Raw genomic sequence first — 7,500 nt, 5'->3', positions numbered from 1 at the left:
ATATAGATATTAATGAAGCAGATATTGTCAAGGCTATAAACGAAATTAAAAATGGATCGGCAGCCGGACCAGATGGAGTTCCAGCGATTTTGTTAAAAAAAACTGCAAACACTAGCGCGAAGCCGCTTGCAATACTGCTAAGACAGAGTGTAGATATGAGCGAGATAAATGTTAAACATAAATTAGCCTATATAACCCCTATCTTCAAAAGTGGATCAAGACTAGAGGCAAGCAATTATAGACCTTTTAGTCTAACATCACATATTATGAAAGTGTATGAGAGGGGAATAAAAAAGAAAATAATGAACCATTTGGTCAAAAATAATTTGTTTAATATGGGTCAACACGGTTTCGTGCCTGGAAAAAGTACACAGACCCAACTGATAGCACACTATGAAAACATATACAAAAATATGATAAATGAAAAAGACACAGATGTGATCTATCTAGATTTTGCATAAGCCTTTGACAAGGTAGACCATAACATATTGGAGAAAAAAATGAGAAAGCATAATATTGTGGGAAAGATAGGAAAATGGGTAAAAGAATTCCTGCAAAACAGAAAACAGATAGTGGTTGCAAATGACGAGAAATCAGATGAAGCCCAGGTAATATCGGGTGTGCCACAAGATACAGTACTAGCTGCACTGCTGTTTGTTATTATGATCTCAGATATAGACTGTGATGTTGAAAACTCCGTAGTGAGAAGTTTCGCCGATGACACAAGAATAAGTAGAGAAATTACTTGTGATGAAGATAGGAACTCACTACAAAGAGATCTAAACAAAATATATGAATGGGCGGAGATAAATAGGATGGTATTTAACTCCGATAAATTCGAATCAATAAATTATGGAAACAGAAGGAATGGTGTATGCATACAAGGGACCTAATAATGAGACAATCACAAACAAGGAAGCAATTAAAGACCTTGGTGTAATTTTAAATAGGAATATGTTATGCAACGACCAAATAGCAACACTGTTGGCTAAATGTAAAGCAAAAATGGGAATGTTATTCAGACACTTTAAAACAAGAAAAGCTGAACACATGATTATGCTTTACAAAACTTATGTACGTAGTACACTCGAGTACTGCAATGTGATATGGTACCCACACTACCAAAAGGATATTGCGCAAATAGAGAGTGTACAAAGGTCCTATACTGCTAGAATAGAAGAAGTTAAGGACCTTGACTACTGGGAAAGACTGCAATTTTTAAAACTATACAGTCTAGAAAGGAGAAGAGAACGCTACATGATAATACAAGCATGGAAGCAAATAGAAGGAATTACTGAAAACATCATGGAGCCTAAAATATCAGACAGAGCAAGCCGAGGTAGATTAATAGTGCCAAAAAATATTCCAGGTAAACTGAGAAAGGCGCACAGGACATTAATCCACTACGCACCAGCATCGATACTGCAGCGACTATTTAATGTGCTGCCAGCTCATCTAAGAAACATATCAGGAGTGAGCGTAGATGTGTTTAAGAATAAGCTCGATAAATACCTAAGATGCATCCCAGACCATCCAAGACTGGAAGATGCAAAATACACCGGAAGATGCATTAGCAACTCTCTGGTGGATATACGAGGTGCCTCACACTGAGGGACCTGGGGGAACCCAAACAAAAAATAAGGTAATAAGGTAAGGCTCTCTCTCTCTCTCTGTATCTAATATTTTATATTATTTGGATGTTCCCAAGAATCACACAAGACCGCTAACTACTTTGCAAGTTAAGTGTTGGATTTGTATTTCTTTCGGGTGAAGCTTCCCTTGTTCCAAAGATGTTTAGTGGCCACCTAAAAACAATGTTAGAACGATATATGCCCGTTTTCATTGCGAGTTGGAATCATTGATATTAAATGTTATCAATAGGGGTATTACTATCATCATCATCACTTCATAAATGTTAATAAGCAAACCTCGTCAAGCCATACATTAAGATCACCCAATTGCCACCTCCCCACCATCATCTTTAACCCCCACCTGGTTATATACTTCTACCCCCATCTCCAATGTTTGAAGTTTAAAGGTCTCACAGTTATGATGGGATCCTTTCAGTGGAAGTTTTTTTAGTAAATGAAAAACAAAATACTAAGATGACAATATTTCATACAGATTGCTTTCCATGTGTTTAAAATTATATAAAAACTATAAATAAGTAAATATGCGAAGGACTGATTGAACAAATATCAAGAGTCATGGATTTCTGGAAAATCTTACCGGGGAACACTTTTAAGGTGTTGGACATCAGGACATGAAACGACAAATAAAATCGTAATAATACGAATTCTCAATGCTAAGGAAATATTTCCTTTTGCCTTTGGAAGGGTGAAGCCAGCTAGACTCGGACCTTTGAGCATTGAGCAATCGTCACCAGGGAAGGGGGTTCGCTTGGAAGTGAGCGACTTGCCCAGATAATTTGATTGATTGATTGATTGATTAGGAGTTTTTTGTCATCCTGACATCTAAGGTTATTGACGCCGAACCAGATAATTTGAGTAAACAATGTGTTGATATTTTAATCTGTTATACCCTACATCCTATATACCACATCATCGCTATAATAATGCACCACTGAACTTTCATTGCATGTCATTTCACATATTTCATTTTCATCAATCACTTCTGAAACAATATAGATTACGTTAACTGATGATGCATTTTAAATCTCCAACCTTAAACTAATATAATTGATATAGCAAATAATACCATTTTCTCTAAGAGGGCCGGAGCCAAGTAGCCCTTGACAAAAGCTGACCCCAACCACACCGAGCTACGTGGCTCATGATCGAAATCAAAGGAAAACACTGAAATCAACAACAAAACCTTTAAACCTCATCACCTTCGAAATTTTGAACAAAGGCCACTTATTAATGATTGGTGACCCAATAGGTGCTATTTGAAACGATACATTATTAGCCCCTACATATAATGCATAGGCTACAGTGTGTATGTAAGTGGGGGGAGAGAGAGAGAGAGAGAGAGAGAGAGAGAGAGAGAGAGAGAGAGAGAGAGAGAGAGAGAGAGAGAGAGAGAGAGTAATTGATTAAGAAAATGCAAATGAAGGATATTTCCATGTTATGAATATTAATATGAATAGTCAGTTCCAATATTATTCAAGAAAATTTTATATAGAAATAGGATAGGAAAATTCACATAAAGAGTTATGATAAAATCTTTTGATGAATTAGTTTCGAAATAATATTAGATTACATATCTTAAAAGAATAAAAAAGTTCTCTCTTCATCGCATTTCTTTGAGTGATATCGGTAATTTCCCTCCTCACATTCGAACCATCCTAACGATGTCTCGGTTGTTTAACGTCGGCCACCTTTCAGGGCAAGAGGGCATGATCTCTCCTAGTCAGGTCTGGCCAGGCGACACCGGTTTTGTTGCTGGGTGTACATTCTTAGGTACTGGTTACCAGGTGGTACTACCAGTTACCATTGCATCAACAGTCAATTTTATTTATCACTAGATAATTAAATAGTTGATAAATATTATCTGTTGGTACGTCCAGACGGTCGAGCACTGTCAGTCGAATAACAATTGTTACCAGTTAACCATGAGAAGCAGAAAGAAACGCCGATGACATCAATAAAGAGCACCAAGGGGTGCGTCAGACAATTGCCGGTGTTCGTAAGAGTCTGAACTTCGGACACTCTCCCGAGGGACACGATGGATGGAGTTATACTTATTTACTAGATGAATTTTAATTGTTAGTTGATTAGGTTTCACCTGCCCTGTAAACATGACTATCTGTAATTCTGATACGTAGAGTGCCACTGGGATGAAAGAAAGGCTCATTTGTTAACTAAAACTGTACAGACAGAACCAACGCTTATGAGACGTCACACCAGACGTTTATAGAGACAGAAATAAACATGTAGCGACTATTAATAACGTCAGAACTTCAGAGAAGTGGAATGTCTGTCACTGGTTTAGAAGTCGAAAAATAAAATAGAAACCATTCGAGGTCAATACAAGAGAGAGTTACCCATATTGGAGAAATAAAAAAGAAAACCGGGGACTGGTACAGAAGTTTTTTTCGATTATACAACATGAGAGAATCTGTTTCAGTTATGGACACCCAAGTATTTCATATGCCTGAAGAATGTTTGATCATGAGGAAAGTACCTAATGCTCTCTCTCTCTCTCTCTCTCTCTCTCTCTCTCTCTCTCTCTCTCTCTCTCTCTCTCTCTCTCTCTCTCTCTCTCTCTCAAAACACGAGAAACAAATCATGATATCTATCACAGACACTATTTCAATTTAGTTAACAGCACAGAATGCGAAGTATAACCTGTATACATCATTAGTTATTTCTTGGAATAACGTAAGCTATACAATGCACGTTAAAAACAATAGCATCCCCATTTCACTGATGACTGACAAGTTATTGCACTAAGTCCGGCATATGTGATTCTGTGTTGCCTCAAGATATGCTTCTGGAAAAATTTTCCCGGTCTTACACGTGTCTTGCTTAGTTATGAAAGCTTTTACCTTCGATAAAACGTAGAAAGCGTTTGGGTCCATCTGTATAGTTTTCACAGTTGGTTTCATAACTAATTTGAGGTTCATTTAAAATTGTTGAATGGCTTCTTTTTTCGCTTCGTCTTTACACCCTATCCTTCCATGCATAGGGTTCTATTTTTTGGTACACCAATCTGAAAACAGCTAATTGTTTCTCCAGCTCACACTAACACCATTGGCACAAATACCTGTGCTGCAATGGGACATCAGCTATGGTAGACAACTTCCTCTGGTACCACAGTGTGTTATCATATCAACTTCACCAGTTTCAACGCTTTACGACAACAGTATTTGGCCGATAGGCACTGTTCGGACGAGTGGGTGCATCTTTAGATGCATTATTCTCATTATTTCCGTGAATAATTGCAATTAAATGATAATCACTTTTTCTCATCCCGTGTATTTTATGTACAAGATTTTACTGCAAAATATGTTTTTTTCGGGTTTCTTTGCTTCTAGTATGTCAATTTCCCTAAAAACACTTTCATTTTGAAGGGAAACAGCATTTTCTCTTCATTTACATTCAACCTCTGATACTATTATTCTAGCAGACAGATTTTTTGTCAGCTGATACTATCACATATTTCCAGTTTTTCCATGGTTATATTTCCTTAAAGTTTCTAGCTCTATCACGTTCGAAAAAAAACTCATTACTTCTTACTGTTGTAGTACCTTTTGATAACAATTGTGTTATAACTTTCACTACCTCCCATTGCAATATAAAGGAATCTTATATGTTTATCATACCTAAACAGCCGAAAGGAATTTTTGCTTCTTTTATTCTTATCATTTTCCTTGTTTTATTTCCATTGAAAGTAGTAGCATATACTGACTGTATAAGGTTTTAAAATCAAGTCAAGTTAGATTTCCTCTGTCACGGCTAATTTTTCGAGCCTCAGTGCTGTGATTGAACGACTAGGTCACAAGTTTTAACATCGGAAAATATCCTCTGATGTATTATGAAAACAGGAGGTTGGTAACAAAAAATCAAGATAGTGAAGTTGAATGATATTGGAGTTTAACATAAAAGCCTAAATGGTAAGTTTGAAATTATTTAACAATTGAATCCTCAAATTACAAATTGAGTTAAGATTGCCTCTTGGAGATTCTGATCAAAATTGCGCGCGTTTTCTCCTTAGATTTTAACATTATGTAAGAAAATTCTAGTCATCGATTAACCAATAGAATTTGTAGTTGGTTGTGCATTACAGCTATTTTTTTTTCTGTACACAGGCCAACTAAAAATCTCGAGGCGTGAACGTAAGAGTTGGTCTCTAAACCATTTAGGGAAAAGTCTTACAAGAATTCTTTACGCAAAATAGAATCTTGAAGGCGCAAAATAAAGAACCAGGTATTTCTGCAAAGTGCATAAATGTTTGGGAAACAGTGATTGCAACATGAAGCTACAAAGAAAATTACATGCTTACCGGCATCTATTATCAAATCTTAAACACGTAATGTTCAAGTTCTAAGCAACTTTTACAGTTCTTCTGCATATCATTCATCATATTTTTTATAAAGAAAAAAAGGGATTGTGAAACAGTAATGAGATAGGCAATATAACAAACATGGCAACGCATCCTTTAAATACTTATTTGAGTATTTCCGCTTCATTAAGGGAAATCTTCCAGACAATGTCATGATTTCTACTTTTTTGATATAACATTCGTTTGGATGTTAGAATAAAAATGAATTAGCATTTCCCGAAATATCTGAGCAATGAAATTTTTCAGATTTGGTTTAACGTTATATTTTTATTTTCTTTAAAGTTATTGTTTTCCTTGAGGTTTGTTTTTGTAAAACTTTTGTACAGGTAAAAGAATATGATTCTTACCTTGTAATGAATACACCTGGTGTATATCCTCATACTTTTAGAAAGATTTAGTTTCATTAGGGCTGGCTCAAATTTGTCAACTATTTTAATATAAAATTCGGATTTATGGTAAATTGAAAGTTTATGATACTAACCAGTGTTGAAATACATGTAAATTCAAATGTTCATTTTTTTGGGGTCAAATTTTCAATTGTACCGGTTTTTTTTTTTCCTATACTGCACTTTACGATAAAATTTACGTAAAACTAAGGAACCCTTTCTCGTCATTTGTTATCCTTAAAACGGCAACAATTCTTTCTTTCACTGGTTTAGGAAACCACTTCTTGGCAGCCTTTTTATCCTTTCTGGAAGGCCGTCTTAAGCAATAAATGGAAATTTACAACGTGGGTTCAACAGTAAAATCCCCTCGTTTTCCAACCATTTCCATTTCCAACTGGTTTTCGTCGTTATTATCATTTTTAAAATTATCAAAATTAAAGCGTCTTCGTCTGGCGATTGCCAGACTGGGGTTCGAGTCCCGTTAAAACTCGTTAGTTCCTTTGGTCGCTGCAAACTCACCATCCTTATGAGCTAAGGATGGAAGGTTTAGGGGAGCCTATAGGTCTACCTGCTCAGTCATCTGCACCATTGCCTGGCCCTCCTTTGTCCTAGCTTGGGTGGAGAGGGGCCTTGGGGGCTGATCATATGTAATAAGGTCAGTTTCTAGGGCATTGTCCTGCTCGATAGGGCAATGTCAATGTCCCTAACCTCTGCTATTCACGAGTGGCCTTTAAACCTTTAATTTCTTTTCATTATTGCATCGCATCTTTCATGTCATGACTTTTACAACGAATCCAATTTCCTTATTTCTAGTTTTCTATCGTATTTATCTTTCGAAGGAAAACAAAAGATCTTTTATGATTTCAATTACCTTTCTATCATTGTTTAATGTTATTTTTTATCCTGCGTAGAATACCAAATATTTCCCATATCTATCTGAAAGCTGAAAAATAATAACGGGAATAAATATAAAATTCATATAAACAGTTGCTTTAAAGAACATAGAACTTATAATTCAAAAGTAAACAATAATTACAAAGACTTATATTCATGAATATTGTTCAATTATCAAAGATGAATGTTGTTT

Source organism: Palaemon carinicauda, chromosome 37 (assembly GCF_036898095.1).
Source record: "Palaemon carinicauda isolate YSFRI2023 chromosome 37, ASM3689809v2, whole genome shotgun sequence".
In the NCBI taxonomy this organism is placed as follows: Eukaryota; Metazoa; Arthropoda; class Malacostraca; order Decapoda; family Palaemonidae; genus Palaemon; species Palaemon carinicauda.
The sequence above is the reverse complement of the archived record's forward strand: the minus strand, read 5'-3'. Positions refer to the sequence as shown.